Source organism: Cebus imitator, unplaced genomic scaffold (assembly GCF_001604975.1).
Source record: "Cebus imitator isolate Cc_AM_T3 unplaced genomic scaffold, Cebus_imitator-1.0 Scaffold30, whole genome shotgun sequence".
In the NCBI taxonomy this organism is placed as follows: domain Eukaryota; kingdom Metazoa; phylum Chordata; class Mammalia; order Primates; family Cebidae; genus Cebus; species Cebus imitator.
This window is the reverse complement of record NW_016107345.1, coordinates 9,266,957-9,277,981: the sequence shown is the minus strand read 5'-3', so window position 1 is coordinate 9,277,981 and position 11,025 is coordinate 9,266,957. Positions and strand designations below refer to the sequence as shown.

Genomic DNA, 11,025 nt, shown 5'->3' with positions numbered 1-11,025 from the left:
TGGTCTCGAACTCCTGACCTCATGATCCATCTGCCTCGGCCTCCCAAAGTGCTGGGATTACAGGCATGAGACACCACACCCAGTCCGCTCCCATTCTTAAATAAGTTCCTTGACGTGCCAATTAAAAACACTTTAGGGAGTGACCATTTTCCTGATGTAACTCATTAATTCAACAAATATCTATTGAGCAGCTACTATGTACCAGATACTGTACTAGGCATTGCAGAGTCAACAGTGCACAAGAGATGTGGTCACTGTCTTTACAAGGATTGTGTGGGAGACACCAATAGCAGCAAATCAAGAGTCAACAAACATCACACAGAGGGAGATGAATGCAGTGAAGGAAATTTACATGGCACTACAAGCACATGTGGAAGAGGCTCAAGCTACATCTGATGGGTGAAGGAAGGCTTCCACGAGGAAGTTGTGTTTAAGCCAGTATCTGCGGGGTGCACAGGCATACCTGACAAATGCAGATGCAGGAAAGAAGGCAGACAGCATTCCAGGCAGAACAAAAACAGCACACACCACAGACCTTTGGCGGGCAGGAGCATGAGGCTATGGAAAGAAGGCCTGGTAGGTGGCCTGTGTATGTGGACTTAGCAGGAATGAGTTGCAAGGCACCAGGTGAGTGAGTCTCAGAGAGGGCGGCAGGGACCAGATCACATGGGGATCAGATTTTACTCTTTATTTCCAGCTAAAGATTTCAGACTCTACCCTGAGTGTAATGGGGCAAAAAGAAGCAAAAAGTAAAAGAGCAAACTGGAACAATGGAATTGTTTTCCAGGGCCCACAACTACTGGCTCATCAACAGAGGGTCCAGAAGGCCACATTCCCCCTGTGGTGCACTCTCCTGCCACTGACCAAAAGTCTCTGGCAGATCCCGGTCAGTCATAACTGTGGCCAACATCAGCTACAATGATACAGCAAAGTGTCTGCTCAGCCCTTGGGATTCCTGGACTTCATACTCAGAAAGTGGGGACCATGGCCATTCATTCAAAAGAAATAAAAACAACAGAAATCTAAACAGCCAAGTGTCTGACATAAATCATAAGCTCCTAAGTAGCCAAACAGCTCACTAAGCCACCTCAAGACACATTCTTCCATGTACTTCATGTGCTTTCTATTTTAGACTCATGAGATTTCAAAAAACACACTCAGAACCAGAGTCTCCCAAGCAGCAGAACAGGTGCTCACCATATGTGTGCCTGTGCATGAGTGCATATGTGCGAGTGTACAGGGGATGGCAGGCAGGGAGACACCTGCTCTAAGTGTGAGGCAGGAATACTGCATAGTCACTCCTCTCTTCAGTCTGCTTTGCTGAAAAATCCAGTTCCTTTCTCAACATACAGCAAGTCCAGTTGGCTGTCATTACTATTCAGTTTTCCTTAGTTTTGAAGGAGACTTCAAAAATTTAGAGATCTGTTTAATTTTTGGAGTTAGGTAGTAAGATCAGGATTTTAGGTTTAAAGTCCAAGTGTACCTTATCCACCCTCTGCGTATTCTATCGTTTCCAAGTACCTTCAATCAACTCTAAAAACCAAAAGCACTCACTTATTGTCTATGAGGAAACCCCTCCCTAAACAGCACTCCTGACAGGTCTCCATTCCTCAAGGGATGAACAACAGAAAATCAGTCTCACTCTTCTAAGTTCTGAAGTACAATAAAGATGGCAACAGAATATGCTTCACTGTTACAAAAATGCAATGGACTGAATGTTTAGATACCCCCAAATTCCTACACTGAAATCCTAACCCTAAAGTTGATGGTATCTGGAGTGGGACCTTTAAAGCTGATTAGGTCATGAGGGCTCTGGCCTCATGCATAGGATTTGTGCTCTTAAAAAAGAGGCCCCAAAGAGGTCCTTCACCTCTCCCACCACATGCAGCAGTTATAACAAAAAGACAGAAATTAAAAAGCTGTCTATGACCCAGAAAATGGGCCCTCTCCAGATACTGAATCTGCTGGCACCTTAATCTTGGAATTTCCAGCCTCTAGAACTGTGAGAAATGTATTTCTGTTGTTTATACGCCATTTAATCTATGGTATTTTATTATAGCAGCCTGAATAGACTAAGACAACAGACAGGCATGAGAACAAAAGACAATTTTAGCTATATGGGCAAATCAATGTATGTTGAGGCACAAACTAATCAAAGCCAAAAGATCATGCCATTCATCAAAGGATTATTTTTGATTCTACAAAGAAACCCCAAATGTGGGACTAGACACTAGTGGCTGAGATACAGAGACCTGAAGTCTTAACTTATTTCCTTTTACACATAATCATCAAAATACTGCCAATCAGTTGCATGGGAACAGAAAAAAAGGGCTAAGGAAATGTTCATAGCAGCTTTATTCATAATCGTACAAACTGAAAACAGTTCAAATGTCATTCAACAGGTGTATGGATGTGGTACATCCATGTGGAATATTACTCAGCTATAAGACAAAACAAACTAGACACACACACAGCGACCTGGATGAATTTCAAAGTAATGACGCTAAGTGAAAAACTCCAATCTCACAAAGTTATACACTATGTAATTTCATTTATATAACATCAAATAATAAAATTATAGAGATAGGAAGCAAATTAATGGCTGCCAGGGGAAAGGGAAAGAATGAGAGATGCAGCTGTGGTTGTGAAAGAATATGAAGGATCCGTGTGATAGTACTATTCTGCATCTCGACTATGGTGGTGGTCACACCAATCTGCACGTGTGATAAAGCTGCATAAAAACCAAAAGTGCATACAACATATACACACAGAAAGGGGAATACATATAAAACTGGTCAAATCTGAGTAAGGTTGGTGGATTGTTCTAGTGTCAATCTCCTGGTTGAGGTGATACATTTCAATTATATAAGATATTACTACCAATAGGGGAAACCAAATGAAGCTTACATGGGATCTTTCTGTATTATTTCTTACAGCTGCATAGAAATCTACAGTTCTCTCAAAATGAGCAGGTTTTTAAAAAACTCTTAGGATTAATGTGCAAAATACAATCCGGAATTAGATACTAAATTCCACAAGAACTGGGATTATGGCTTTTCACTTACTCTTATAATGCTAACATGTAGCAGAATGCCTTACACATAGGCAAATTATTTATGAAATGAATCCAAGAATCTTGAAGATACTCTGTAACAGCAGAAAAATGTAAATAACTTACATATTCTAACATACAGGAATAGTTAGTATACTGTAATACTAACTACTCATGAAATATTATTCAGCAATTAAAACTAATGTCTATAAAAACAACATCCATACACTGTGTCATATAAAGATATATAGCTACTTACATTGTGATTATAACTAAGAACATAAACATTAATAAACATTTATATTACTAGAAAGTAAATAAAACAATAGCAATCACATTAGGGGACTGGTGTAACAGATGTCCTTTCCCCCCTTTTTCCTAATATATTATTTTTGTTATTCTAAAATATTAGGAATACAACTGGGGGCAAGAATGAGAACTGTGCTTAGATCTTTTCTTTCTAAATATTCTTCACTTTTAATTTTTATTATGGAGTATGATACACCAAAAGAAAAATATATGTGTGGGCTATAAAGGATATTAATAATGAAACTCTCCAGATTTATCCAATTTGAGAACCTGGACATTATAAGACCTTTTTTAACTTAAGCAATTCCACTTAAAATCACTAACAGCTACCCATAAGGCAGTAAAGAAAGTTCATTCCATGGAGGCTGAAATAGTTGTAAAGTAGAACTTCCAAATCTGACCTGCGTGAGCCTGGGAAACAGGAGTCAGAGCTGCTGATCCCTCAAAGTCCCTGGCTGCCTGCCTTTGGCCACAAAAGCCCGTTTCTGTTTACCCTCAGGTACCCTACAAACATCATCAGTCCATCAGCTGTGTGCCACGACGAGGCTGGGAAGCACTTGTTGTACAGAAAACAAGCAAGGAGGAGAAGAAGCACTGAAGCAGAACTGGTGAACCAATGGTGCCTGTTAAATTGGCAAACGCTGAAACACTCAACAAGAACCCTGGCTCCAGAGGGGACAACACAGGTCGTAAAACTCCCATGGCCACTGACCTCATGTGATGACAAAGGGTCACCATTTAGTCCAAAGTTGCAGGTTAAAAGTAAATTAAATGCCATCTAGAAGTCCGTGGCTGAATTTTTAAATTCAGTGGTCTGGAAATCATAACCACCTTTTCCCAAATGTGCAGTTCAACATTTCAAGGTCAGGCAAATGTTTTAACTTCATCAGAAAAATCTATGTATGGTGTTATCAATACCCTCTCTTTAGAAAACAATCTTTAAATGAGAGGACAGTTCAAAGCAGAATGCAAATCTAGGCACGTCTGTGTGACAAAACATACAAGGATGCCCTAAAGACTGCTGAATTTCCACAACAAAACCCTAGTATGTTTGTCCGATACATTTTAGACTTCCAGGGGCAGCTTTATTTACTCTGACAGGTTAAGATACTTTTAATCTCACTCATCTCAGAACCAACAAACATGATTAGCAGGCTTCACCAGCAGCTGTGATCCGGTACGCCAGGGTGTGGTAACACAGGTGAGAGACAGGGAGAAAGGAAATGGAACAAGGAACAAAAGCCAGTATCTCATTCTGGATCATCCTTCCACCCAGCTGCCCAAATGCTACAAAATCATCTTGCAACTACAAACTTGGTAGTGTCTGGGTCTTTTGAGCAGAGTCACATACCTTGTAACCATGGACACACCACAGTATTTATCAAAAACTGGACCTATTTGTTTCCTAAGACAGAAACAGAGTTAAGTAGTGTCTTTGAAATTTGTGCGTTTGTTCAATGCTTGTGTACTCTGCGTGCTCTCCCATAGTTTGCCAGCAGCTGGCCTGTCTACTGTGGATAACAGGGCAGTGACTTAATTCTGGTTTATACATGAACTCCAGCATCTCAGCTGGAATGCTCCCCCTATGATAATGCTATGACCACAAACTGTGGTCCGGGTACTAGCAGCCCCGGCATCACCTGGGAGCTTGACAGAAATGCCGACTGTTGAGCCCCACCCCAGACCTACAGAATCAGAATCCACATTTTAATCCCTGGGGTAATTGCATATTAAAATTTGAGATGCACTGGAGTCTTTTAAGAATGACTCCTTTATTATACAAAGGATAATAACAACTCTTAAAAATGTCATTTCTATAAAAAATGTCTAACATATAAATTTGGTATTCACATAATAGGAAGATTAAGATAGGTTCCAACTCTCAAATGCTTCAAAATCCAAAAAAGAACAGATGGACAGATAAAGTAAATAATTGAAAGTAAAAGACCAGGTGTGGTGGCTCACACCTGTAATCCCAGCACTTTGTAAGGCTGAGGTGGGTGGATCACCTGAGGCCAGGGATTCGAGACCAGCCTGGCCAACATGGTGAAACCCAGTCTCTATTAAAAATACAAAAATTAGCTGGGCATGGTGGTGGGTGCCTGTAATCCCAGCTACTTGGGAGGATGAGGCAAGAGAATCACTTGAACCCAGGAGGCGGAGGTTGCAGTGAGCCAAGATCGCACCATTGCACGCCAGCCTAGGCAACAAGTGCAAAACTCCATAACAACAACAAAAACAAAACCCTCAAAGTATGCTTTATATTATATTTGAGCTAGAGACAAGGACTGACACTAACACGTGACTCACTCTATTTATTTATTGTTTGAGACAGAGTCTCACTCTGTCACCCAGGCTAGAGCGCAGTGGTATGACCTCAGCTCACTGCAACCTCTGCCTCCAGGGTTCAAGTGATTCCCCTACCTCAGCTTTCCAAGTAGCTGATACTTCAGGCATGTGCCACCACACCCAGCTAATTTTTGCATTTTTAGTAGAGACAGGGTTTCACCATGTTGGCCAGGCTGGTCTGGAACTCCTGACCTCAAGTGATCCACCTGCCTTGGCCTCCCAAAGTGTTGGGATTATAGGCATGAGCAACTGTGCCAGGCCACTTCTTTGTAAAACTAACTTCCTATAAAATGCTTGGTGGATATAATCATTACTGCCTATAGTGAGCGTGCTAAGGATTAATAAATTACAGCTTATGAAAGCCCAACTCTTGGGGATATTTTTATGAGATTTACTGAGGATCATTTGATTAACCCAAGGTGGCTTATGGAAATCCAGGCACTTGGAGCTTGGGCCCCAGCATCACTCTATCTCACTGGCCTCAACCCATTTAAGCCAAGAACAACTGATTTGTTTTACTATTTCACGTTATAGCTTTTGTTTTCCACTGTTTTTAAGATTTTAAGTATCAAGCTATTAATTATTACATATGTGCAAGGAAACATTTATTCTTGGCTTAAATTTCAGTTTCTCAGTCTAGGGCAGGTCCTTCTAGTCTGGACTCTTAGTACTCTGAACTTACTAGAATCATGATTATATAACTGTATATTAGTTGTTAAACGTCTGTAAGGTCTCACAATATAAATTTTATAGAGGCAGGAATAAAATCTGCATTATCTTACCAGTCTCTTTTTGGCCCTTAAACTTAGGATTTTGCCCGGATTAAAAATTGAAATGATGTTTGAAAAACTGAATGGACCTACTACAGAAATATAGGTGAGAGTAACACTTCCAAGAATACTTCCAGACTCCATAAAGCAATGTATGACTATGAACTGTGCTGCTGATTTTAAATGACAATGTATTTTTAGGTATTCTGGATCAGATGGGAGGAATAGTAGCAATAGAGATAGAAAAATTGAGCCTCCATTCCTTCATTTGTAAAATGAGGAATATACCAGCTGCTCTGTCTACTCAGAGAAACGACTTAATTAATCTGTCATAAAGCCAAGGCAATAGGGATTTCCCTCCATACTCTATCATTCTGAAGATACATACTCAAGAAAGCTGCCATATGAGAGAATTGGGAATGGAAAAAACCACCACCACCACCACCCTGCTCCAACACATAACCCAACCAGAGTTAAGAAGGACCCTGGTTCAGACCTGACTTTGCCTTAGCTCAGGGGCGCGAAGCAAGCTGCTGTCCTGAACTGCAACAATGGCAGTCCCCAGTGCTAGCTACATAGCAGGCTCTCAATGAATATTTGTTATATGACTGGATGCATGAATGCCTACCTTACAGGACTGTTGAGAAATAAGTGTAAAAGTAGGTAAAATGACTATGCACACACATAACTCATTAGTCCCTTCTTTGTCCTCTATTTCTCACAGTGTTCATGATCTCTGATAGTTACAAAGCTGGAGACAGATGGCTAAGTTAAAAAAACATATCCACAGGTAGAATGAGATAAAAATACCTCTTAAGAACAAAATTTACATGTGCTCATTAATTTTGCCATTACGTTATGGCTTTTGCTTTTCCTCAAGATATTTATTATCTAAACTATCAACAAAATGACATAAATGCAAGAGAACAGAGTCATTTCCAAAACAACTGATATATTACTGAGGAGAACAAGCAGCCTATTGCCTGGGGGAGCTGGGGGAAGTCACCATGGAAAGATAACTGTCCAGGCCAACCTATCAAGTCAGGGAACCAAGTGAAGCATACCAAAATTTCTGAACTCATTTGGTTTGGACAAGACAAGTACTATCTTGAAGTGTCTCAGTCCTTCATTCTTTTTTTGGGCAGGTCCAACATGAAGACTAATTAACTACAAAGATTTTAAAAGGTAGCTCTGGGGTCAATTTTACACTTTAATAGAATGTAGCACCAAATCATTTCTGTTAAACATTATTGATAAACATTTCTGTACTCTGCTGATGGGACTCAACGACCACTTAGAATTTGGAACACACAAATATAATGACCTCAAAGCAGATCCCAGATTCTACTTAAATAAAACCATACCTAATATTCTACCACTAATTTATTCTTTCCTATTTTCTCTTCTTTCTAGAAATCCCACTGAAGACCAAAATTCCAGTACACCAATCAAAAGTTTAGAATATTTACATTGCAGTAATCAAAATGAGTACAAGATGTTTTTTAAGGATATTCTAAATTAGAAAATATGAATTCTTCTGACTTAGGTTTTTGAAACTAACACATACAGATGAAACAGACAACAATTTTTAAGCACTTAACTCTTCAACTACACATGCACTCTTAAGATAGGGAGAATAGAAAGTAAACCTCAACTTGCATTCAGGTTGATTTCTTCAAACTAAAAGTCAAGTTCATCAGCCTCATTTCACAGATGTGGCAGAAGCAAAACTGCTGATTAGAACCTACAATATTATGACCTCTCTCTTCCCCTCTTACTGCTAACATGCCCTAAAGGTAACCTTACCTTGTCACATCCTATACAATGATAGTGTAAAACTATTTCACAACAGCTATTGTTCAACTTTTCGTGAAGCATGTAATTATAGTGATGAAATAAGTGCCAAGACAGTTTAAAAACATAACAGTATAGAAGCTTGACTCATGTAATTATAGTGATGAAATAAGTGCCAAGACAGTTTAAAAACACAACAGTATAGAAGCTTGACTCTTCGTTATGGAAAATTAGACACTAGCCATGAATTAGGTATGTAGTCACTAGTTCTAAATTCTAACATTCTAGAATTCTGGGAAGAGTAGTCAAGGTACCTAGTATAGTTTGCCATATTAGGATTATTTTCTTGGCCAGAGTCACAGAGCAGAGAGGTGGACGGGCTATGAGTACAGGGCCGGTGATCAGAAGAGTGACAGCCACATTCTTTTGCAAATGAAGAGTTGCAAAAGCAGCTGCAAATGCTCAGCCATCAACAGCCTGTGTGCTTGTCAGTGGACACCAGGCCCCAGCAGTTTTCTGCTGAACACAGGAAAGTGGTTAAAAGCAGGACTTGCAACATACTCACACTGAGATACAGTCAGTCTGCAAAACTGGTCTGATCTGAAAATTCTGGGACTTAAAATGGACTATGGGGTGGTGCAGGGAGAAACTATAGTTGTGAGAAAATGTAGGTAACTGTGAAAGAAACACCTGAAAATGTTTATCAGTGCCTATGGCATGACACCTAACCAAAATTATTTTTTATATAATTCTTAATTTTTAAGATTTACTTTTACTATATTTATAATTTTTATATAACATATTGAAAATAAGAGGCAAAGGTTACTGCCATTAGACAAAGTCATTGTTCATAAAGAACTATTTTATTGCTATCAAGCATAAGTCCAACATGTCTTTATGTCACACAGTTCACACATTGATTCAAGTGTTTAGCAAACCCCTCCAGAGAGAAGCAGGCTCCTGAGGTACGGAGCGAGCTTTCTTTGCTAAGTGAAGCTTAACACGTATTTCAAGTGAAAACAATCTTTGATTTCAGAACTGCTAACTTATTTTTCTGCTGAATTTAAACAACATATTGAGAACTAATTATAAGTTCTCAGCTGCACAGTTGACTTTTTAACTCTTTCAATTTCTATTAACAGAAAATTCAATCCTTCACCACCAACGAGCCAGTAAATGGAATACCTCAGAGGACGGCCAGCACCTGGAAACCTGCTGCTGAATAATGAAATGTGCTAGAGGCAAGACAGAATCTCACGGTGGTTTCAGATTCTGGCTGAAAAAGCAGGAAGTGCTTCCTAGTCGAGCGCTTTGCACCCATCCAAGCTTCTTTTAACAATGAATATGTTAATTAATGCGTTTCATATTCTCAAATTATAACCTAATTTATCATGCCACACTACTGTTTGGTATCCAAAGTCTTACCTCTCAACAACATCTAACCGTTTTCTAGGTTAGAAATTGGATTCTCTTCACATGATTAAAATCATGTGGATTTCAGGCAGTTGGCAAGCCACAAAATGTTCTTTAGAATGTGATTCACTTACTGAAGCTGAGAAGAGTTACACTGAATTTCTGGCAGGGTTACACTTACTTCCTTCAAATTAGGAGAGGAGGTGAAGAAAGCTACACTGGAAGGTTAAGACAAACAATGGACTTCTGCTAAAAACACTCCTCTTCCTTTTATGCAAAGGCAACTTTCAGTATAAGCAGTAGAAATAAGGAATACATGTTTTGAACTTAAATACTAATAAAGCTTTCATTCCTTCTATGAGGGGAAAATAGCAGGAGCTAAAAATATGTCAGTGAAGTGAAGAAGTGTCATTTGTCCTGGACCATGGTGAACATTTAACACATTATCATTTTCTTACGTTAAGGCTGCTTAAAACAAGACTTCACGTCTTGTTAGATGCTGCCATACATTATGGTACAAATACTCCTGCTCTGTTTCAGAGCGTGTAGAGAGCAGAGTTTCGCAGCCTCAGCACTACGGACATGCTGGGCTGGATAATTCGTTGTCGTAAGAGATCGTCTTGTGCATTGCGGGATGTTTAGCAGCCCCAGCCTCTACTCACCAGATGCCCTTTGCACCCTCCTCCCCCTTCAGTTATAACAACCAAAAATGTCTCCAGACATCGCCAAACATACTTTGGGGGACAAAATCGCCCTTGTTTGAGAACTACTAGCTTAGAGTATAAACCAGCTAAATAGTAAAACAAAACTGAGACTTATTTCCTTATTATTTTCAATGACATTTCAAATAGCCACAATTCCCAAATCCTCAGCCAAATAACTAAAAAGAATTCAATTTCTGTGAATAGCAACAAAGAAGACCTAATCTCAGTTTTATGTATAATTGGAAATGTTTTAACTTCCAATATCTTCACCTCAGCAAGCTAACAAATGTATAGGTCAAATGTTTTCATTTTTAAAGTTTAGTATTTTTAACTAACTGGTTAATGAAACTGAATCCTCATATCTGCACCCAGGAGTGAATCTTTCGTCAAATGAAAAAATCTGTTTCTGCTATTTCCAAAAGATCTAATTCCTTGAAATCTCAGATCTACTCCTGGAAAGGGGAGAGGAGGAAAGAAGCCCCCGCTGTGTCTCCAGCAGAGCTCAGGCCTCTGGCCCATCCCCATGTGAATAGCACACGGCACCGTGCTCTGCCACAATGTCCACATCTGAGAGTAAGTCACTGCTGGGAGGGCTTCTTAGAGAACATCCTTCTTCTTCTCTATTCTGGGTCTT

At 39.6% G+C, this 11,025-nt stretch overlaps 1 protein-coding gene across 2 annotated transcripts in view; it reads right to left on the bottom strand.

Annotated features, from left to right (window-relative positions):
- Positions 1 to 11,025, bottom strand: part of GYG1 (glycogenin 1) — a 35,922-nt gene that overhangs the window by 18,773 nt on the left and 6,124 nt on the right. The gene's annotated exons all lie outside the window — the stretch shown is intronic.